Source organism: Paramormyrops kingsleyae, chromosome 4 (genome assembly GCF_048594095.1).
Source record: "Paramormyrops kingsleyae isolate MSU_618 chromosome 4, PKINGS_0.4, whole genome shotgun sequence".
NCBI lineage: Eukaryota > Metazoa > Chordata > Actinopteri > Osteoglossiformes > Mormyridae > Paramormyrops > Paramormyrops kingsleyae.
Window position 1 is genome coordinate 46,448,320 of NC_132800.1, and position 17,294 is coordinate 46,465,613.

At 48.5% G+C, this 17,294-nt stretch overlaps 42 non-coding genes across 42 annotated transcripts; all 42 read left to right on the forward strand.

Moving 5' to 3' along the window:
* The first annotated feature begins 39 nt into the window (after positions 1-39).
* LOC140590674 (5S ribosomal RNA) lies at positions 40-158 on the forward strand. The gene has a single exon (XR_011991505.1). It is a non-coding gene; the product is annotated as a 5S ribosomal RNA (ribosomal RNA).
* A 297-nt stretch (positions 159-455) lies between these two features.
* LOC140589464 (5S ribosomal RNA) lies at positions 456-574 on the forward strand. The gene has a single exon (XR_011990643.1). It is a non-coding gene; the product is annotated as a 5S ribosomal RNA (ribosomal RNA).
* A 297-nt stretch (positions 575-871) lies between these two features.
* On the forward strand, positions 872-990 carry LOC140590675 (5S ribosomal RNA). Its single transcript, XR_011991506.1, has one exon. It is a non-coding gene; the product is annotated as a 5S ribosomal RNA (ribosomal RNA).
* A 297-nt stretch (positions 991-1,287) lies between these two features.
* LOC140589894 (5S ribosomal RNA) lies at positions 1,288-1,406 on the forward strand. Its single transcript, XR_011991073.1, has one exon. It is a non-coding gene; the product is annotated as a 5S ribosomal RNA (ribosomal RNA).
* A 297-nt stretch (positions 1,407-1,703) lies between these two features.
* On the forward strand, positions 1,704-1,822 carry LOC140589838 (5S ribosomal RNA). Its single transcript, XR_011991017.1, has one exon. It is a non-coding gene; the product is annotated as a 5S ribosomal RNA (ribosomal RNA).
* A 297-nt stretch (positions 1,823-2,119) lies between these two features.
* On the forward strand, positions 2,120-2,238 carry LOC140590676 (5S ribosomal RNA). The gene has a single exon (XR_011991508.1). It is a non-coding gene; the product is annotated as a 5S ribosomal RNA (ribosomal RNA).
* A 297-nt stretch (positions 2,239-2,535) lies between these two features.
* On the forward strand, positions 2,536-2,654 carry LOC140590677 (5S ribosomal RNA). The gene has a single exon (XR_011991509.1). It is a non-coding gene; the product is annotated as a 5S ribosomal RNA (ribosomal RNA).
* A 297-nt stretch (positions 2,655-2,951) lies between these two features.
* On the forward strand, positions 2,952-3,070 carry LOC140590678 (5S ribosomal RNA). The gene has a single exon (XR_011991510.1). It is a non-coding gene; the product is annotated as a 5S ribosomal RNA (ribosomal RNA).
* Positions 3,071-3,367: 297 nt separating this feature from the next.
* Positions 3,368-3,486, forward strand: LOC140590680 (5S ribosomal RNA). The gene has a single exon (XR_011991512.1). It is a non-coding gene; the product is annotated as a 5S ribosomal RNA (ribosomal RNA).
* Positions 3,487-3,783: 297 nt separating this feature from the next.
* On the forward strand, positions 3,784-3,902 carry LOC140589839 (5S ribosomal RNA). The gene has a single exon (XR_011991018.1). It is a non-coding gene; the product is annotated as a 5S ribosomal RNA (ribosomal RNA).
* Positions 3,903-4,199: 297 nt separating this feature from the next.
* Positions 4,200-4,318, forward strand: LOC140590681 (5S ribosomal RNA). Its single transcript, XR_011991514.1, has one exon. It is a non-coding gene; the product is annotated as a 5S ribosomal RNA (ribosomal RNA).
* Positions 4,319-4,615: 297 nt separating this feature from the next.
* Positions 4,616-4,734, forward strand: LOC140590682 (5S ribosomal RNA). The gene has a single exon (XR_011991515.1). It is a non-coding gene; the product is annotated as a 5S ribosomal RNA (ribosomal RNA).
* Positions 4,735-5,031: 297 nt separating this feature from the next.
* LOC140590683 (5S ribosomal RNA) lies at positions 5,032-5,150 on the forward strand. The gene has a single exon (XR_011991516.1). It is a non-coding gene; the product is annotated as a 5S ribosomal RNA (ribosomal RNA).
* A 297-nt stretch (positions 5,151-5,447) lies between these two features.
* On the forward strand, positions 5,448-5,566 carry LOC140590684 (5S ribosomal RNA). Its single transcript, XR_011991517.1, has one exon. It is a non-coding gene; the product is annotated as a 5S ribosomal RNA (ribosomal RNA).
* Positions 5,567-5,863: 297 nt separating this feature from the next.
* Positions 5,864-5,982, forward strand: LOC140590685 (5S ribosomal RNA). The gene has a single exon (XR_011991518.1). It is a non-coding gene; the product is annotated as a 5S ribosomal RNA (ribosomal RNA).
* A 297-nt stretch (positions 5,983-6,279) lies between these two features.
* On the forward strand, positions 6,280-6,398 carry LOC140590686 (5S ribosomal RNA). Its single transcript, XR_011991519.1, has one exon. It is a non-coding gene; the product is annotated as a 5S ribosomal RNA (ribosomal RNA).
* Positions 6,399-6,695: 297 nt separating this feature from the next.
* Positions 6,696-6,814, forward strand: LOC140589840 (5S ribosomal RNA). The gene has a single exon (XR_011991019.1). It is a non-coding gene; the product is annotated as a 5S ribosomal RNA (ribosomal RNA).
* Positions 6,815-7,111: 297 nt separating this feature from the next.
* LOC140590687 (5S ribosomal RNA) lies at positions 7,112-7,230 on the forward strand. The gene has a single exon (XR_011991520.1). It is a non-coding gene; the product is annotated as a 5S ribosomal RNA (ribosomal RNA).
* Positions 7,231-7,527: 297 nt separating this feature from the next.
* Positions 7,528-7,646, forward strand: LOC140589841 (5S ribosomal RNA). Its single transcript, XR_011991020.1, has one exon. It is a non-coding gene; the product is annotated as a 5S ribosomal RNA (ribosomal RNA).
* Positions 7,647-7,943: 297 nt separating this feature from the next.
* LOC140590688 (5S ribosomal RNA) lies at positions 7,944-8,062 on the forward strand. The gene has a single exon (XR_011991521.1). It is a non-coding gene; the product is annotated as a 5S ribosomal RNA (ribosomal RNA).
* A 297-nt stretch (positions 8,063-8,359) lies between these two features.
* Positions 8,360-8,478, forward strand: LOC140590689 (5S ribosomal RNA). The gene has a single exon (XR_011991522.1). It is a non-coding gene; the product is annotated as a 5S ribosomal RNA (ribosomal RNA).
* Positions 8,479-8,775: 297 nt separating this feature from the next.
* LOC140590691 (5S ribosomal RNA) lies at positions 8,776-8,894 on the forward strand. Its single transcript, XR_011991525.1, has one exon. It is a non-coding gene; the product is annotated as a 5S ribosomal RNA (ribosomal RNA).
* A 297-nt stretch (positions 8,895-9,191) lies between these two features.
* Positions 9,192-9,310, forward strand: LOC140589473 (5S ribosomal RNA). The gene has a single exon (XR_011990652.1). It is a non-coding gene; the product is annotated as a 5S ribosomal RNA (ribosomal RNA).
* Positions 9,311-9,607: 297 nt separating this feature from the next.
* Positions 9,608-9,726, forward strand: LOC140589125 (5S ribosomal RNA). The gene has a single exon (XR_011990302.1). It is a non-coding gene; the product is annotated as a 5S ribosomal RNA (ribosomal RNA).
* A 297-nt stretch (positions 9,727-10,023) lies between these two features.
* LOC140590692 (5S ribosomal RNA) lies at positions 10,024-10,142 on the forward strand. Its single transcript, XR_011991526.1, has one exon. It is a non-coding gene; the product is annotated as a 5S ribosomal RNA (ribosomal RNA).
* A 297-nt stretch (positions 10,143-10,439) lies between these two features.
* On the forward strand, positions 10,440-10,558 carry LOC140590693 (5S ribosomal RNA). The gene has a single exon (XR_011991527.1). It is a non-coding gene; the product is annotated as a 5S ribosomal RNA (ribosomal RNA).
* A 297-nt stretch (positions 10,559-10,855) lies between these two features.
* Positions 10,856-10,974, forward strand: LOC140590694 (5S ribosomal RNA). The gene has a single exon (XR_011991528.1). It is a non-coding gene; the product is annotated as a 5S ribosomal RNA (ribosomal RNA).
* A 297-nt stretch (positions 10,975-11,271) lies between these two features.
* On the forward strand, positions 11,272-11,390 carry LOC140590695 (5S ribosomal RNA). Its single transcript, XR_011991529.1, has one exon. It is a non-coding gene; the product is annotated as a 5S ribosomal RNA (ribosomal RNA).
* Positions 11,391-11,687: 297 nt separating this feature from the next.
* LOC140590696 (5S ribosomal RNA) lies at positions 11,688-11,806 on the forward strand. Its single transcript, XR_011991530.1, has one exon. It is a non-coding gene; the product is annotated as a 5S ribosomal RNA (ribosomal RNA).
* A 297-nt stretch (positions 11,807-12,103) lies between these two features.
* Positions 12,104-12,222, forward strand: LOC140590697 (5S ribosomal RNA). Its single transcript, XR_011991531.1, has one exon. It is a non-coding gene; the product is annotated as a 5S ribosomal RNA (ribosomal RNA).
* A 297-nt stretch (positions 12,223-12,519) lies between these two features.
* LOC140589842 (5S ribosomal RNA) lies at positions 12,520-12,638 on the forward strand. The gene has a single exon (XR_011991021.1). It is a non-coding gene; the product is annotated as a 5S ribosomal RNA (ribosomal RNA).
* Positions 12,639-12,935: 297 nt separating this feature from the next.
* Positions 12,936-13,054, forward strand: LOC140590698 (5S ribosomal RNA). The gene has a single exon (XR_011991532.1). It is a non-coding gene; the product is annotated as a 5S ribosomal RNA (ribosomal RNA).
* Positions 13,055-13,351: 297 nt separating this feature from the next.
* On the forward strand, positions 13,352-13,470 carry LOC140590699 (5S ribosomal RNA). The gene has a single exon (XR_011991533.1). It is a non-coding gene; the product is annotated as a 5S ribosomal RNA (ribosomal RNA).
* A 297-nt stretch (positions 13,471-13,767) lies between these two features.
* On the forward strand, positions 13,768-13,886 carry LOC140590700 (5S ribosomal RNA). The gene has a single exon (XR_011991534.1). It is a non-coding gene; the product is annotated as a 5S ribosomal RNA (ribosomal RNA).
* Positions 13,887-14,183: 297 nt separating this feature from the next.
* LOC140590702 (5S ribosomal RNA) lies at positions 14,184-14,302 on the forward strand. Its single transcript, XR_011991537.1, has one exon. It is a non-coding gene; the product is annotated as a 5S ribosomal RNA (ribosomal RNA).
* Positions 14,303-14,599: 297 nt separating this feature from the next.
* LOC140590703 (5S ribosomal RNA) lies at positions 14,600-14,718 on the forward strand. Its single transcript, XR_011991538.1, has one exon. It is a non-coding gene; the product is annotated as a 5S ribosomal RNA (ribosomal RNA).
* A 297-nt stretch (positions 14,719-15,015) lies between these two features.
* LOC140590704 (5S ribosomal RNA) lies at positions 15,016-15,134 on the forward strand. Its single transcript, XR_011991539.1, has one exon. It is a non-coding gene; the product is annotated as a 5S ribosomal RNA (ribosomal RNA).
* Positions 15,135-15,431: 297 nt separating this feature from the next.
* On the forward strand, positions 15,432-15,550 carry LOC140589383 (5S ribosomal RNA). Its single transcript, XR_011990562.1, has one exon. It is a non-coding gene; the product is annotated as a 5S ribosomal RNA (ribosomal RNA).
* Positions 15,551-15,847: 297 nt separating this feature from the next.
* On the forward strand, positions 15,848-15,966 carry LOC140590705 (5S ribosomal RNA). Its single transcript, XR_011991540.1, has one exon. It is a non-coding gene; the product is annotated as a 5S ribosomal RNA (ribosomal RNA).
* Positions 15,967-16,262: 296 nt separating this feature from the next.
* On the forward strand, positions 16,263-16,381 carry LOC140590706 (5S ribosomal RNA). Its single transcript, XR_011991542.1, has one exon. It is a non-coding gene; the product is annotated as a 5S ribosomal RNA (ribosomal RNA).
* Positions 16,382-16,678: 297 nt separating this feature from the next.
* LOC140589110 (5S ribosomal RNA) lies at positions 16,679-16,797 on the forward strand. Its single transcript, XR_011990287.1, has one exon. It is a non-coding gene; the product is annotated as a 5S ribosomal RNA (ribosomal RNA).
* A 297-nt stretch (positions 16,798-17,094) lies between these two features.
* On the forward strand, positions 17,095-17,213 carry LOC140589112 (5S ribosomal RNA). Its single transcript, XR_011990289.1, has one exon. It is a non-coding gene; the product is annotated as a 5S ribosomal RNA (ribosomal RNA).
* The last annotated feature ends 81 nt before the right edge of the window (positions 17,214-17,294 follow it).

Consider the following 17,294-nt stretch of genomic DNA (forward strand, 5'->3'; position numbering starts at 1 on the left):
CAACTGAAAACAAAAGTGCTGATTCTGGCCGCTTCCCTCGCTTACGGCCATACCGTTCCGACTGCGCCCGATCTCGTCTGATCTCGGAAGCTAAGCGGGGCCGGGCTTGGTTAGTACTTGGTTGGGAGACTGCCTGGGAATACCAAGTGCCGTAAGCTTTTTCTTAGTTTCACCTTATCCAGAGGGCCCTGCGTCTTGCCACGAATGTAAAGATGTCACTACCCTTTCATTTCACAAATTACCTTTATTTGTACAAAGACGGCAGTCCCCGCCCACTTTTGCAGAAAGTACTCGTAGCAATCGTATACAACTCACCGATTTCTTCCTCATTTTAATAACGACTTTCTCAAAGGCATCTTGACATCAATGCCGCATCGACGTCTGCTCTTCTCTCGGTGCGACTCTCAATAAACCCTCAACTGAAAACAAAAGTGCTGATTCTGGCCGCTTCCCTTGCTTACGGCCATACCGTTCCGACTGCGCCCGATCTCATCTGTTCTCGGAAGCTAAGCGGGGCCGGGCTTGGTTAGTACTTGGTTGGGAGACTGCCTGGGAATACCAAGTGCCGTAAGCTTTTTCTTAGTTTCACCTTATCCAGAGGGCCCTGCGTCTTGCCACGAATGTAAAGATGTCACTACCCTTTCATTTCACAAATTACCTTTATTTGTACAAAGACGGCAGTCCCCGCCCACTTTTGCAGAAAGTACTCGTAGCAATCGTATACAACTCACCGATTTCTTCCTCATTTTAATAACGACTTTCTCAAAGTCATCTTGACATCAATGCCGCATCGACGTCTGCTCTTCTCTCGGTGCGACTCTCAATAAACCCTCAACTGAAAACAAAAGTGCTGATTCTGGCCGCTTCCCTTGCTTACGGCCATACCGTTCCGACTGCGCCCGATCTCGTCTGATCTCGGAAGCTAAGCGGGGCCGGGCTTGGTTAGTACTTGGTTGGGAGACTGCCTGGGAATACCAAGTGCCGTAAGCTTTTTCTTAGTTTCACCTTATCCAGAGGGCCCTGCGTCTTGCCACGAATGTAAAGATGTCACTACCCTTTAATTTCACAAATTACCTTTATTTGTACAAAGACGGCAGTCCCCGCCCACTTTTGCAGAAAGTACTCGTAGCAATCGTATACAACTCACCGATTTCTTCCTCATTTCAATAACGACTTTCTCAAAGACATCTTGACATCAATGCCGCATCGACGTCTGCTCTTCTCTCGGTGCGACTCTCAATAAACCCTCAACTGAAAACAAAAGTGCTGATTCTGGCCGCTTCCCTCGCTTACGGCCATACAGTTCCGACTGCGCCCGATCTCGTTTGATCTCGGAAGCTAAGCGGGGCCGGGCTTGGTTAGTACTTGGTTGGGAGACTGCCTGGGAATACCAAGTGCCGTAAGCTTTTTCTTAGTTTCACCTTATCCAGAGGGCCCTGCGTCTTGCCACGAATGTAAAGATGTCACTACCCTTTAATTTCACAAATTACCTTTATTTGTACAAAGACGGCAGTCCCCGCCCACTTTTGCAGAAAGTACTCGTAGCAATCGTATACAACTCACCGATTTCTTCCTCATTTCAATAACGACTTTCTCAAAGACATCTTGACATCAATGCCGCATCGACGTCTGCTCTTCTCTCGGTGCGACTCTCAATAAACCCTCAACTGAAAACAAAAGTGCTGATTCTGGCCGCTTCCCTCGCTTACGGCCATACAGTTCCGACTGCGCCCGATCTCGTCTGATCTCGGAAGCTAAGCGGGGCCGGGCTTGGTTAGTACTTGGTTGGGAGACTGCCTGGGAATACCAAGTGCCGTAAGCTTTTTCTTAGTTTCACCTTATCCAGAGGGCCCTGCGTCTTGCCACGAATGTAAAGATGTCACTACCCTTTCATTTCACAAATTACCTTTATTTGTACAAAGACGGCAGTCCCCGCCCACTTTTGCAGAAAGTACTCGTAGCAATCGTATACAACTCACCGATTTCTTCCTCATTTCAATAACGACTTTCTCAAAGACATCTTGACATCAATGCCGCATCGACGTCTGCTCTTCTCTCGGTGCGACTCTCAATAAACCCTCAACTGAAAACAAAAGTGCTGATTCTGGCCGCTTCCCTCGCTTACGGCCATACCGTTCCGACTGCGCCCGATCTCGTCTGATCTCGGAAGCTAAGCGGGGCCGGGCTTGGTTAGTACTTGGTTGGGAGACTGCCTGGGAATACCAAGTGCCGTAAGCTTTTTCTTAGTTTCACCTTATCCAGAGGGCCCTGCGTCTTGCCACGAATGTAAAGATGTCACTACCCTTTCATTTCACAAATTACCTTTATTTGTACAAAGACGGCAGTCCCCGCCCACTTTTGCAGAAAGTACTCGTAGCATTCGTATACAACTCACCGATTTCTTCCTCATTTCAATAACGACTTTCTCAAAGACATCTTGACATCAATGCCGCATCGACGTCTGCTCTTCTCTCGGTGCGACTCTCAATAAACCCTCAACTGAAAACAAAAGTGCTGATTCTGGCCGCTTCCCTCGCTTACGGCCATACCGTTCCGACTGCGCCCGATCTCGTCTGATCTCGGAAGCTAAGCGGGGCCGGGCTTGGTTAGTACTTGGTTGGGAGACTGCCTGGGAATACCAAGTGCCGTAAGCTTTTTCTTAGTTTCACCTTATCCAGAGGGCCCTGCGTCTTGCCACGAATGTAAAGATGTCACTACCCTTTCATTTCACAAATTACCTTTATTTGTACAAAGACGGCAGTCCCCGCCCACTTTTGCAGAAAGTACTCGTAGCAATCGTATACAACTCACCGATTTCTTCCTCATTTCAATAACGACTTTCTCAAAGACATCTTGACATCAATGCCGCATCGACGTCTGCTCTTCTCTCGGTGCGACTCTCAATAAACCCTCAACTGAAAACAAAAGTGCTGATTCTGGCCGCTTCCCTCGCTTACGGCCATACCGTTCCGACTGCGCCCGATCTCGTCTGATCTCGGAAGCTAAGCGGGGCCGGGCTTGGTTAGTACTTGGTTGGGAGACTGCCTGGGAATACCAAGTGCCGTAAGCTTTTTCTTAGTTTCACCTTATCCAGAGGGCCCTGCGTCTTGCCACGAATGTAAAGATGTCACTACCCTTTCATTTCACAAATTACCTTTATTTGTACAAAGACGGCAGTCCCCGCCCACTTTTGCAGAAAGTACTCGTAGCAATCGTATACAACTCACCGATTTCTTCCTCATTTCAATAACGACTTTCTCAAAGACATCTTGACATCAATGCCGCATCGACGTCTGCTCTTCTCTCGGTGCGACTCTCAATAAACCCTCAACTGAAAACAAAAGTGCTGATTCTGGCCGCTTCCCTCGCTTACGGCCATACCGTTCCGACTGCGCCCGATCTCGTCTGATCTCGGAAGCTAAGCGGGGCCGGGCTTGGTTAGTACTTGGTTGGGAGACTGCCTGGGAATACCAAGTGCCGTAAGCTTTTTCTTAGTTTCACCTTATCCAGAGGGCCCTGCGTCTTGCCACGAATGTAAAGATGTCACTACCCTTTCATTTCACAAATTACCTTTATTTGTACAAAGACGGCAGTCCCCGCCCACTTTTGCAGAAAGTACTCGTAGCAATCGTATACAACTCACCGATTTCTTCCTCATTTCAATAACGACTTTCTCAAAGACATCTTGACATCAATGCCGCATCGACGTCTGCTCTTCTCTCGGTGCGACTCTCAATAAACCCTCAACTGAAAACAAAAGTGCTGATTCTGGCCGCTTCCCTCGCTTACGGCCATACAGTTCCGACTGCGCCCGATCTCGTCTGATCTCGGAAGCTAAGCGGGGCCGGGCTTGGTTAGTACTTGGTTGGGAGACTGCCTGGGAATACCAAGTGCCGTAAGCTTTTTCTTAGTTTCACCTTATCCAGAGGGCCCTGCGTCTTGCCACGAATGTAAAGATGTCACTACCCTTTCATTTCACAAATTACCTTTATTTGTACAAAGACGGCAGTCCCCGCCCACTTTTGCAGAAAGTACTCGTAGCAATCGTATACAACTCACCGATTTCTTCCTCATTTCAATAACGACTTTCTCAAAGACATCTTGACATCAATGCCGCATCGACGTCTGCTCTTCTCTCGGTGCGACTCTCAATAAACCCTCAACTGAAAACAAAAGTGCTGATTCTGGCCGCTTCCCTCGCTTACGGCCATACCGTTCCGACTGCGCCCGATCTCGTCTGATCTCGGAAGCTAAGCGGGGCCGGGCTTGGTTAGTACTTGGTTGGGAGACTGCCTGGGAATACCAAGTGCCGTAAGCTTTTTCTTAGTTTCACCTTATCCAGAGGGCCCTGCGTCTTGCCACGAATGTAAAGATGTCACTACCCTTTCATTTCACAAATTACCTTTATTTGTACAAAGACGGCAGTCCCCGCCCACTTTTGCAGAAAGTACTCGTAGCAATCGTATACAACTCACCGATTTCTTCCTCATTTCAATAACGACTTTCTCAAAGACATCTTGACATCAATGCCGCATCGACGTCTGCTCTTCTCTCGGTGCGACTCTCAATAAACCCTCAACTGAAAACAAAAGTGCTGATTCTGGCCGCTTCCCTCGCTTACGGCCATACCGTTCCGACTGCGCCCGATCTCGTCTGATCTCGGAAGCTAAGCGGGGCCGGGCTTGGTTAGTACTTGGTTGGGAGACTGCCTGGGAATACCAAGTGCCGTAAGCTTTTTCTTAGTTTCACCTTATCCAGAGGGCCCTGCGTCTTGCCACGAATGTAAAGATGTCACTACCCTTTCATTTCACAAATTACCTTTATTTGTACAAAGACGGCAGTCCCCGCCCACTTTTGCAGAAAGTACTCGTAGCAATCGTATACAACTCACCGATTTCTTCCTCATTTCAATAACGACTTTCTCAAAGACATCTTGACATCAATGCCGCATCGACGTCTGCTCTTCTCTCGGTGCGACTCTCAATAAACCCTCAACTGAAAACAAAAGTGCTGATTCTGGCCGCTTCCCTCGCTTACGGCCATACCGTTCCGACTGCGCCCGATCTCGTCTGATCTCGGAAGCTAAGCGGGGCCGGGCTTGGTTAGTACTTGGTTGGGAGACTGCCTGGGAATACCAAGTGCCGTAAGCTTTTTCTTAGTTTCACCTTATCCAGAGGGCCCTGCGTCTTGCCACGAATGTAAAGATGTCACTACCCTTTCATTTCACAAATTACCTTTATTTGTACAAAGACGGCAGTCCCCGCCCACTTTTGCAGAAAGTACTCGTAGCAATCGTATACAACTCACCGATTTCTTCCTCATTTCAATAACGACTTTCTCAAAGACATCTTGACATCAATGCCGCATCGACGTCTGCTCTTCTCTCGGTGCGACTCTCAATAAACCCTCAACTGAAAACAAAAGTGCTGATTCTGGCCGCTTCCCTCGCTTACGGCCATACCGTTCCGACTGCGCCCGATCTCGTCTGATCTCGGAAGCTAAGCGGGGCCGGGCTTGGTTAGTACTTGGTTGGGAGACTGCCTGGGAATACCAAGTGCCGTAAGCTTTTTCTTAGTTTCACCTTATCCAGAGGGCCCTGCGTCTTGCCACGAATGTAAAGATGTCACTACCCTTTCATTTCACAAATTACCTTTATTTGTACAAAGACGGCAGTCCCCGCCCACTTTTGCAGAAAGTACTCGTAGCAATCGTATACAACTCACCGATTTCTTCCTCATTTCAATAACGACTTTCTCAAAGACATCTTGACATCAATGCCGCATCGACGTCTGCTCTTCTCTCGGTGCGACTCTCAATAAACCCTCAACTGAAAACAAAAGTGCTGATTCTGGCCGCTTCCCTCGCTTACGGCCATACCGTTCCGACTGCGCCCGATCTCGTCTGATCTCGGAAGCTAAGCGGGGCCGGGCTTGGTTAGTACTTGGTTGGGAGACTGCCTGGGAATACCAAGTGCCGTAAGCTTTTTCTTAGTTTCACCTTATCCAGAGGGCCCTGCGTCTTGCCACGAATGTAAAGATGTCACTACCCTTTCATTTCACAAATTACCTTTATTTGTACAAAGACGGCAGTCCCCGCCCACTTTTGCAGAAAGTACTCGTAGCAATCGTATACAACTCACCGATTTCTTCCTCATTTCAATAACGACTTTCTCAAAGACATCTTGACATCAATGCCGCATCGACGTCTGCTCTTCTCTCGGTGCGACTCTCAATAAACCCTCAACTGAAAACAAAAGTGCTGATTCTGGCCGCTTCCCTCGCTTACGGCCATACCGTTCCGACTGCGCCCGATCTCGTCTGATCTCGGAAGCTAAGCGGGGCCGGGCTTGGTTAGTACTTGGTTGGGAGACTGCCTGGGAATACCAAGTGCCGTAAGCTTTTTCTTAGTTTCACCTTATCCAGAGGGCCCTGCGTCTTGCCACGAATGTAAAGATGTCACTACCCTTTCATTTCACGAATTACCTTTATTTGTACAAAGACGGCAGTCCCCGCCCACTTTTGCAGAAAGTACTCGTAGCAATCGTATACAACTCACCGATTTCTTCCTCATTTCAATAACGACTTTCTCAAAGACATCTTGACATCAATGCCGCATCGACGTCTGCTCTTCTCTCGGTGCGACTCTCAATAAACCCTCAACTGAAAACAAAAGTGCTGATTCTGGCCGCTTCCCTCGCTTACGGCCATACAGTTCCGACTGCGCCCGATCTCGTCTGATCTCGGAAGCTAAGCGGGGCCGGGCTTGGTTAGTACTTGGTTGGGAGACTGCCTGGGAATACCAAGTGCCGTAAGCTTTTTCTTAGTTTCACCTTATCCAGAGGGCCCTGCGTCTTGCCACGAATGTAAAGATGTCACTACCCTTTCATTTCACGAATTACCTTTATTTGTACAAAGACGGCAGTCCCCGCCCACTTTTGCAGAAAGTACTCGTAGCAATCGTATACAACTCACCGATTTCTTCCTCATTTCAATAACGACTTTCTCAAAGACATCTTGACATCAATGCCGCATCGACGTCTGCTCTTCTCTCGGTGCGACTCTCAATAAACCCTCAACTGAAAACAAAAGTGCTGATTCTGGCCGCTTCCCTCGCTTACGGCCATACCGTTCCGACTGCGCCCGATCTCGTCTGATCTCGGAAGCTAAGCGGGGCCGGGCTTGGTTAGTACTTGGTTGGGAGACTGCCTGGGAATACCAAGTGCCGTAAGCTTTTTCTTAGTTTCACCTTATCCAGAGGGCCCTGCGTCTTGCCACGAATGTAAAGATGTCACTACCCTTTCATTTCACAAATTACCTTTATTTGTACAAAGACGGCAGTCCCCGCCCACTTTTGCAGAAAGTACTCGTAGCAATCGTATACAACTCACCGATTTCTTCCTCATTTCAATAACGACTTTCTCAAAGACATCTTGACATCAATGCCGCATCGACGTCTGCTCTTCTCTCGGTGCGACTCTCAATAAACCCTCAACTGAAAACAAAAGTGCTGATTCTGGCCGCTTCCCTCGCTTACGGCCATACAGTTCCGACTGCGCCCGATCTCGTCTGATCTCGGAAGCTAAGCGGGGCCGGGCTTGGTTAGTACTTGGTTGGGAGACTGCCTGGGAATACCAAGTGCCGTAAGCTTTTTCTTAGTTTCACCTTATCCAGAGGGCCCTGCGTCTTGCCACGAATGTAAAGATGTCACTACCCTTTCATTTCACAAATTACCTTTATTTGTACAAAGACGGCAGTCCCCGCCCACTTTTGCAGAAAGTACTCGTAGCAATCGTATACAACTCACCGATTTCTCCCTCATTTCAATAACGACTTTCTCAAAGACATCTTGACATCAATGCCGCATCGACGTCTGCTCTTCTCTCGGTGCGACTCTCAATAAACCCTCAACTGAAAACAAAAGTGCTGATTCTGGCCGCTTCCCTCGCTTACGGCCATACCGTTCCGACTGCGCCCGATCTCGTCTGATCTCGGAAGCTAAGCGGGGCCGGGCTTGGTTAGTACTTGGTTGGGAGACTGCCTGGGAATACCAAGTGCCGTAAGCTTTTTCTTAGTTTCACCTTATCCAGAGGGCCCTGCGTCTTGCCACGAATGTAAAGATGTCACTACCCTTTCATTTCACAAATTACCTTTATTTGTACAAAGACGGCAGTCCCCGCCCACTTTTGCAGAAAGTACTCGTAGCAATCGTATACAACTCACCGATTTCTCCCTCATTTCAATAACGACTTTCTCAAAGACATCTTGACATCAATGCCGCATCGACGTCTGCTCTTCTCTCGGTGCGACTCTCAATAAACCCTCAACTGAAAACAAAAGTGCTGATTCTGGCCGCTTCCCTCGCTTACGGCCATACCGTTCCGACTGCGCCCGATCTCGTCTGATCTCGGAAGCTAAGCGGGGCCGGGCTTGGTTAGTACTTGGTTGGGAGACTGCCTGGGAATACCAAGTGCCGTAAGCTTTTTCTTAGTTTCACCTTATCCAGAGGGCCCTGCGTCTTGCCACGAATGTAAAGATGTCACTACCCTTTCATTTCACAAATTACCTTTATTTGTACAAAGACGGCAGTCCCCGCCCACTTTTGCAGAAAGTACTCGTAGCAATCGTATACAACTCACCGATTTCTCCCTCATTTCAATAACGACTTTCTCAAAGACATCTTGACATCAATGCCGCATCGACGTCTGCTCTTCTCTCGGTGCGACTCTCAATAAACCCTCAACTGAAAACAAAAGTGCTGATTCTGGCCGCTTCCCTCGCTTACGGCCATACCGTTCCGACTGCGCCCGATCTCGTCTGATCTCGGAAGCTAAGCGGGGCCGGGCTTGGTTAGTACTTGGTTGGGAGACTGCCTGGGAATACCAAGTGCCGTAAGCTTTTTCTTAGTTTCACCTTATCCAGAGGGCCCTGCGTCTTGCCACGAATGTAAAGATGTCACTACCCTTTCATTTCACAAATTACCTTTATTTGTACAAAGACGGCAGTCCCCGCCCACTTTTGCAGAAAGTACTCGTAGCAATCGTATACAACTCACCGATTTCTTCCTCATTTTAATAACGACTTTCTCAAAGGCATCTTGACATCAATGCCGCATCGACGTCTGCTCTTCTCTCGGTGCGACTCTCAATAAACCCTCAACTGAAAACAAAAGTGCTGATTCTGGCCGCTTCCCTCGCTTACGGCCATACCGTTCCGACTGCGCCTGATCTCGTCTGATCTCGGAAGCTAAGCGGGGCCGGGCTTGGTTAGTACTTGGTTGGGAGACTGCCTGGGAATACCAAGTGCCGTAAGCTTTTTCTTAGTTTCACCTTATCCAGAGGGCCCTGCGTCTTGCCACGAATGTAAAGATGTCACTACCCTTTCATTTCACAAATTACCTTTATTTGTACAAAGACGGCAGTCCCCGCCCACTTTTGCAGAAAGTACTCGTAGCAATCGTATACAACTCACCGATTTCTTCCTCATTTTAATAACGACTTTCTCAAAGGCATCTTGACATCAATGCCGCATCGACGTCTGCTCTTCTCTCGGTGCGACTCTCAATAAACCCTCAACTGAAAACAAAAGTGCTGATTCTGGCCGCTTCCCTTGCTTACGGCCATACCGTTCCGACTGCGCCCGATCTCGTCTGATCTCGGAAGCTAAGCGGGGCCGGGCTTGGTTAGTACTTGGTTGGGAGACTGCTTGGGAATACCAAGTGCCGTAAGCTTTTTCTTAGTTTCACCTTATCCAGAGGGCCCTGCGTCTTGCCACGAATGTAAAGATGTCACTACCCTTTCATTTCACAAATTACCTTTATTTGTACAAAGACGGCAGTCCCCGCCCACTTTTGCAGAAAGTACTCGTAGCAATCGTATACAACTCACCGATTTCTTCCTCATTTTAATAACGACTTTCTCAAAGGCATCTTGACATCAATGCCGCATCGACGTCTGCTCTTCTCTCGGTGCGACTCTCAATAAACCCTCAACTGAAAACAAAAGTGCTGATTCTGGCCGCTTCCCTTGCTTACGGCCATACCGTTCCGACTGCGCCCGATCTCGTCTGATCTCGGAAGCTAAGCGGGGCCGGGCTTGGTTAGTACTTGGTTGGGAGACTGCCTGGGAATACCAAGTGCCGTAAGCTTTTTCTTAGTTTCACCTTATCCAGAGGGCCCTGCGTCTTGCCACGAATGTAAAGATGTCACTACCCTTTCATTTCACAAATTACCTTTATTTGTACAAAGACGGCAGTCCCCGCCCACTTTTGCAGAAAGTACTCGTAGCAATCGTATACAACTCACCGATTTCTTCCTCATTTTAATAACGACTTTCTCAAAGTCATCTTGACATCAATGCCGCATCGACGTCTGCTCTTCTCTCGGTGCGACTCTCAATAAACCCTCAACTGAAAACAAAAGTGCTGATTCTGGCCGCTTCCCTCGCTTACGGCCATACCGTTCCGACTGCGCCCGATCTCGTCTGATCTCGGAAGCTAAGCGGGGCCGGGCTTGGTTAGTACTTGGTTGGGAGACTGCCTGGGAATACCAAGTGCCGTAAGCTTTTTCTTAGTTTCACCTTATCCAGAGGGCCCTGCGTCTTGCCACGAATGTAAAGATGTCACTACCCTTTCATTTCACAAATTACCTTTATTTGTACAAAGACGGCAGTCCCCGCCCACTTTTGCAGAAAGTACTCGTAGCAATCGTATACAACTCACCGATTTCTTCCTCATTTCAATAACGACTTTCTCAAAGACATCTTGACATCAATGCCGCATCGACGTCTGCTCTTCTCTCGGTGCGACTCTCAATAAACCCTCAACTGAAAACAAAAGTGCTGATTCTGGCCACTTCCCTCGCTTACGGCCATACCGTTCCGACTGCGCCCGATCTCGTCTGATCTCGGAAGCTAAGCGGGGCCGGGCTTGGTTAGTACTTGGTTGGGAGACTGCCTGGGAATACCAAGTGCCGTAAGCTTTTTCTTAGTTTCACCTTATCCAGAGGGCCCTGCGTCTTGCCACGAATGTAAAGATGTCACTACCCTTTCATTTCACAAATTACCTTTATTTGTACAAAGACGGCAGTCCCCGCCCACTTTTGCAGAAAGTACTCGTAGCAATCGTATACAACTCACCGATTTCTCCCTCATTTCAATAACGACTTTCTCAAAGACATCTTGACATCAATGCCGCATCGACGTCTGCTCTTCTCTCGGTGCGACTCTCAATAAACCCTCAACTGAAAACAAAAGTGCTGATTCTGGCCGCTTCCCTCGCTTACGGCCATACCGTTCCGACTGCGCCCGATCTCGTCTGATCTCGGAAGCTAAGCGGGGCCGGGCTTGGTTAGTACTTGGTTGGGAGACTGCCTGGGAATACCAAGTGCCGTAAGCTTTTTCTTAGTTTCACCTTATCCAGAGGGCCCTGCGTCTTGCCACGAATGTAAAGATGTCACTACCCTTTCATTTCACAAATTACCTTTATTTGTACAAAGATGGCAGTCCCCGCCCACTTTTGCAGAAAGTACTCGTAGCAATCATATACAACTCACCGATTTCTTCCTCATTTTAATAACGACTTTCTCAAAGGCATCTTGACATCAATGCCGCATCGACGTCTGCTCTTCTCTCGGTGCGACTCTCAATAAACCCTCAACTGAAAACAAAAGTGCTGATTCTGGCCGCTTCCCTCGCTTACGGCCATACCGTTCCGACTGCGCCCGATCTCGTCTGATCTCGGAAGCTAAGCGGGGCCGGGCTTGGTTAGTACTTGGTTGGGAGACTGCCTGGGAATACCAAGTGCCGTAAGCTTTTTCTTAGTTTCACCTTATCCAGAGGGCCCTGCGTCTTGCCACGAATGTAAAGATGTCACTACCCTTTCATTTCACAAATTACCTTTATTTGTACAAAGACGGCAGTCCCCGCCCACTTTTGCAGAAAGTACTCGTAGCAATCGTATACAACTCACCGATTTCTTCCTCATTTTAATAACGACTTTCTCAAAGGCATCTTGACATCAATGCCGCATCGACGTCTGCTCTTCTCTCGGTGCGACTCTCAATAAACCCTCAACTGAAAACAAAAGTGCTGATTCTGGCCGCTTCCCTCGCTTACGGCCATACCGTTCCGACTGCGCCCGATCTCGTCTGATCTCGGAAGCTAAGCGGGGCCGGGCTTGGTTAGTACTTGGTTGGGAGACTGCCTGGGAATACCAAGTGCCGTAAGCTTTTTCTTAGTTTCACCTTATCCAGAGGGCCCTGCGTCTTGCCACGAATGTAAAGATGTCACTACCCTTTCATTTCACAAATTACCTTTATTTGTACAAAGACGGCAGTCCCCGCCCACTTTTGCAGAAAGTACTCGTAGCAATCGTATACAACTCACCGATTTCTTCCTCATTTCAATAACGACTTTCTCAAAGACATCTTGACATCAATGCCGCATCGACGTCTGCTCTTCTCTCGGTGCGACTCTCAATAAACCCTCAACTGAAAACAAAAGTGCTGATTCTGGCCGCTTCCCTCGCTTACGGCCATACAGTTCCGACTGCGCCCGATCTCGTCTGATCTCGGAAGCTAAGCGGGGCCGGGCTTGGTTAGTACTTGGTTGGGAGACTGCCTGGGAATACCAAGTGCCGTAAGCTTTTTCTTAGTTTCACCTTATCCAGAGGGCCCTGCGTCTTGCCACGAATGTAAAGATGTCACTACCCTTTCATTTCACAAATTACCTTTATTTGTACAAAGACGGCAGTCCCCGCCCACTTTTGCAGAAAGTACTCGTAGCAATCGTATACAACTCACCGATTTCTTCCTCATTTCAATAACGACTTTCTCAAAGACATCTTGACATCAATGCCGCATCGACGTCTGCTCTTCTCTCGGTGCGACTCTCAATAAACCCTCAACTGAAAACAAAAGTGCTGATTCTGGCCGCTTCCCTCGCTTACGGCCATACCGTTCCGACTGCGCCCGATCTCGTCTGATCTCGGAAGCTAAGCGGGGCCGGGCTTGGTTAGTACTTGGTTGGGAGACTGCCTGGGAATACCAAGTGCCGTAAGCTTTTTCTTAGTTTCACCTTATCCAGAGGGCCCTGCGTCTTGCCACGAATGTAAAGATGTCACTACCCTTTCATTTCACAAATTACCTTTATTTGTACAAAGACGGCAGTCCCCGCCCACTTTTGCAGAAAGTACTCGTAGCAATCGTATACAACTCACCGATTTCTCCCTCATTTCAATAACGACTTTCTCAAAGACATCTTGACATCAATGCCGCATCGACGTCTGCTCTTCTCTCGGTGCGACTCTCAATAAACCCTCAACTGAAAACAAAAGTGCTGATTCTGGCCGCTTCCCTCGCTTACGGCCATACCGTTCCGACTGCGCCCGATCTCGTCTGATCTCGGAAGCTAAGCGGGGCCGGGCTTGGTTAGTACTTGGTTGGGAGACTGCCTGGGAATACCAAGTGCCGTAAGCTTTTTCTTAGTTTCACCTTATCCAGAGGGCCCTGCGTCTTGCCACGAATGTAAAGATGTCACTACCCTTTCATTTCACAAATTACCTTTATTTGTACAAAGACGGCAGTCCCCGCCCACTTTTGCAGAAAGTACTCGTAGCAATCGTATACAACTCACCGATTTCTCCCTCATTTCAATAACGACTTTCTCAAAGACATCTTGACATCAATGCCGCATCGACGTCTGCTCTTCTCTCGGTGCGACTCTCAATAAACCCTCAACTGAAAACAAAAGTGCTGATTCTGGCCGCTTCCCTCGCTTACGGCCATACCGTTCCGACTGCGCCCGATCTCGTCTGATCTCGGAAGCTAAGCGGGGCCGGGCTTGGTTAGTACTTGGTTGGGAGACTGCCTGGGAATACCAAGTGCCGTAAGCTTTTTCTTAGTTTCACCTTATCCAGAGGGCCCTGCGTCTTGCCACGAATGTAAAGATGTCACTACCCTTTCATTTCACAAATTACCTTTATTTGTACAAAGACGGCAGTCCCCGCCCACTTTTGCAGAAAGTACTCGTAGCAATCGTATACAACTCACCGATTTCTTCCTCATTTCAATAACGACTTTCTCAAAGACATCTTGACATCAATGCCGCATCGACGTCTGCTCTTCTCTCGGTGCGACTCTCAATAAACCCTCAACTGAAAACAAAAGTGCTGATTCTGGCCGCTTCCCTCGCTTACGGCCATACCGTTCCGACTGCGCCCGATCTCGTCTGATCTCGGAAGCTAAGCGGGGCCGGGCTTGGTTAGTACTTGGTTGGGAGACTGCCTGGGAATACCAAGTGCCGTAAGCTTTTTCTTAGTTTCACCTTATCCAGAGGGCCCTGCGTCTTGCCACGAATGTAAAGATGTCACTACCCTTTCATTTCACAAATTACCTTTATTTGTACAAAGACGGCAGTCCCCGCCCACTTTTGCAGAAAGTACTCGTAGCAATCGTATACAACTCACCGATTTCTTCCTCATTTTAATAACGACTTTCTCAAAGGCATCTTGACATCAATGCCGCATCGACGTCTGCTCTTCTCTCGGTGCGACTCTCAATAAACCCTCAACTGAAAACAAAAGTGCTGATTCTGGCCGCTTCCCTCGCTTACGGCCATACCGTTCCGACTGCGCCCGATCTCGTCTGATCTCGGAAGCTAAGCGGGGCCGGGCTTGGTTAGTACTTGGTTGGGAGACTGCCTGGGAATACCAAGTGCCGTAAGCTTTTTCTTAGTTTCACCTTATCCAGAGGGCCCTGCGTCTTGCCACGAATGTAAAGATGTCACTACCCTTTCATTTCACAAATTACCTTTATTTGTACAAAGACGGCAGTCCCCGCCCACTTTTGCAGAAAGTACTCGTAGCAATCGTATACAACTCACCGATTTCTTCCTCATTTTAATAACGACTTTCTCAAAGGCATCTTGACATCAATGCCGCATCGACGTCTGCTCTTCTCTCGGTGCGACTCTCAATAAACCCTCAACTGAAAACAAAAGTGCTGATTCTGGCCGCTTCCCTCGCTTACGGCCATACCGTTCCGACTGCGCCCGATCTCGTCTGATCTCGGAAGCTAAGCGGGGCCGGGCTTGGTTAGTACTTGGTTGGGAGACTGCCTGGGAATACCAAGTGCCGTAAGCTTTTTCTTAGTTTCACCTTATCCAGAGGGCCCTGCGTCTTGCCACGAATGTAAAGATGTCACTACCCTTTCATTTCACAAATTACCTTTATTTGTAGAAAGACGGCAGTCCCCGCCCACTTTTGCAGAAAGTACTCGTAGCAATCGTATACAACTCACCGATTTCTTCCTCATTTTAATAACGACTTTCTCAAAGGCATCTTGACATCAATGCCGCATCGACGTCTGCTCTTCTCTCGGTGCGACTCTCAATAAACCCTCAACTGAAAACAAAAGTGCTGATTCTGGCCGCTTCCCTCGCTTACGGCCATACCGTTCCGACTGCGCCCGATCTCATCTGATCTCGGAAGCTAAGCGGGGCCGGGCTTGGTTAGTACTTGGTTGGGAGACTGCCTGGGAATACCAAGTGCCGTAAGCTTTTTCTTAGTTTCACCTTATCCAGAGGGCCCTGCGTCTTGCCACGAATGTAAAGATGTCACTACCCTTTCATTTCACAAATTACCTTTATTTGTACAAAGACGGCAGTCCCCGCCCACTTTTGCAGAAAGTACTCGTAGCAATCGTATATAACTCACCGATTTCTTCCTCATTTTAATAACGACTTTCTCAAAGGCATCTTGACATCAATGCCGCATCGACGTCTGCTCTTCTCTCGGTGCAACTCTCAATAAACCCTCAACTGAAAACAAAAGTGCTGATTCTGGCCGCTTCCCTTGCTTACGGCCATACCGTTCCGACTGCGCCCGATCTCGTCTGATCTCGGAAGCTAAGCGGGGCCGGGCTTGGTTAGTACTTGGTTGGGAGACTGCCTGGGAATACCAAGTGCCGTAAGCTTTTTCTTAGTTTCACCTTATCCAGAGGGCCCTGCGTCTTGCCACGAATGTAAAGATGTCACTACCCTTTCATTTCACAAATTACCTTTATTTGTAGAGGGCGGCAGTCCCCGCCCACTTTTGCAGAAAGTACTCGTAGCAATCGTATACAACTCACCGATTTCTTCCTCATTTTAATAACGACTTTCTCAAAGGCATCTTGACATCAATGCCGCATCGACGTCTGCTCTTCTCTCGGTGCGACTCTCAATAAACCCTCAACTGAAAACAAAAGTGCTGATTCTGGCCGCTTCCCTTGCTTACGGCCATACCGTTCCGACTGCGCCCGATCTCGTCTGATCTCGGAAGCTAAGCGGGGCCGGGCTTGGTTAGTACTTGGTTGGGAGACTGCCTGGGAATACCAAGTGCCGTAAGCTTTTTCTTAGTTTCACCTTATCCAGAGGGCCCTGCGTCTTGCCACGAATGTAAAGATGTCACTACCCTTTCATTTCACAAATTACCTTTATTTGTAGAAAGACGGCAGTCCCCGCCCACTTTTGCAGAAAGTACTCGTAGCAATCGTATACAACTCACCGATTTCTTCCTCATTTTAATAACGACTTTCTCAAAGGCATCTTGACATCAATGCCGCATCGACGTCTGCTCTTCTCTCGGTGCGACTCTCAATAAACCCTCAACTGAAAACAAAAGTGCTGATTCTGGCCGCTTCCCTTGCTTACGGCCATACCGTTCCGACCGCGCCCGATCTCGTCTGATCTCGGAAGCTAAGCGGGGCCGGGCTTGGTTAGTACTTGGTTGGGAGACTGCCTGGGAATACCAAGTGCCGTAAGCTTTTTCTTAGTTTCACCTTATCCAGAGGGCCCTGCGTCTTGCCACGAATGTAAAGATGTCACTACCCTTTCATTTCACAAATTACCTTTATTTGTACAAAGACGGCAGTCCCCGCCCACTTTTGCAGAAAGTACTCGTAGCAATCGTATACAACTCACCGATTTCTTCCTCATTTTAATAACGACTTTCTCAAAGGCATCTTGACATCAATGCCGCATCGACGTCTGCTCTTCTCTCGGTGCGACTCTCAATAAACCCTCAACTGAAAACAAAAGTGCTGATTCTGGCCGCTTCCCTTGCTTACGGCCATACCGTTCCGACCGCGCCCGATCTCGTCTGATCTCGGAAGCTAAGCGGGGCCGGGCTTGGTTAGTACTTGGTTGGGAGACTGCCTGGGAATACCAAGTGCCGTAAGCTTTTTCTTAGTTTCACCTTATCCAGAGGGCCCTGCGTCTTGCCACGAATGTAAAGATGTCACTACCCTTTCATTTCACAAAT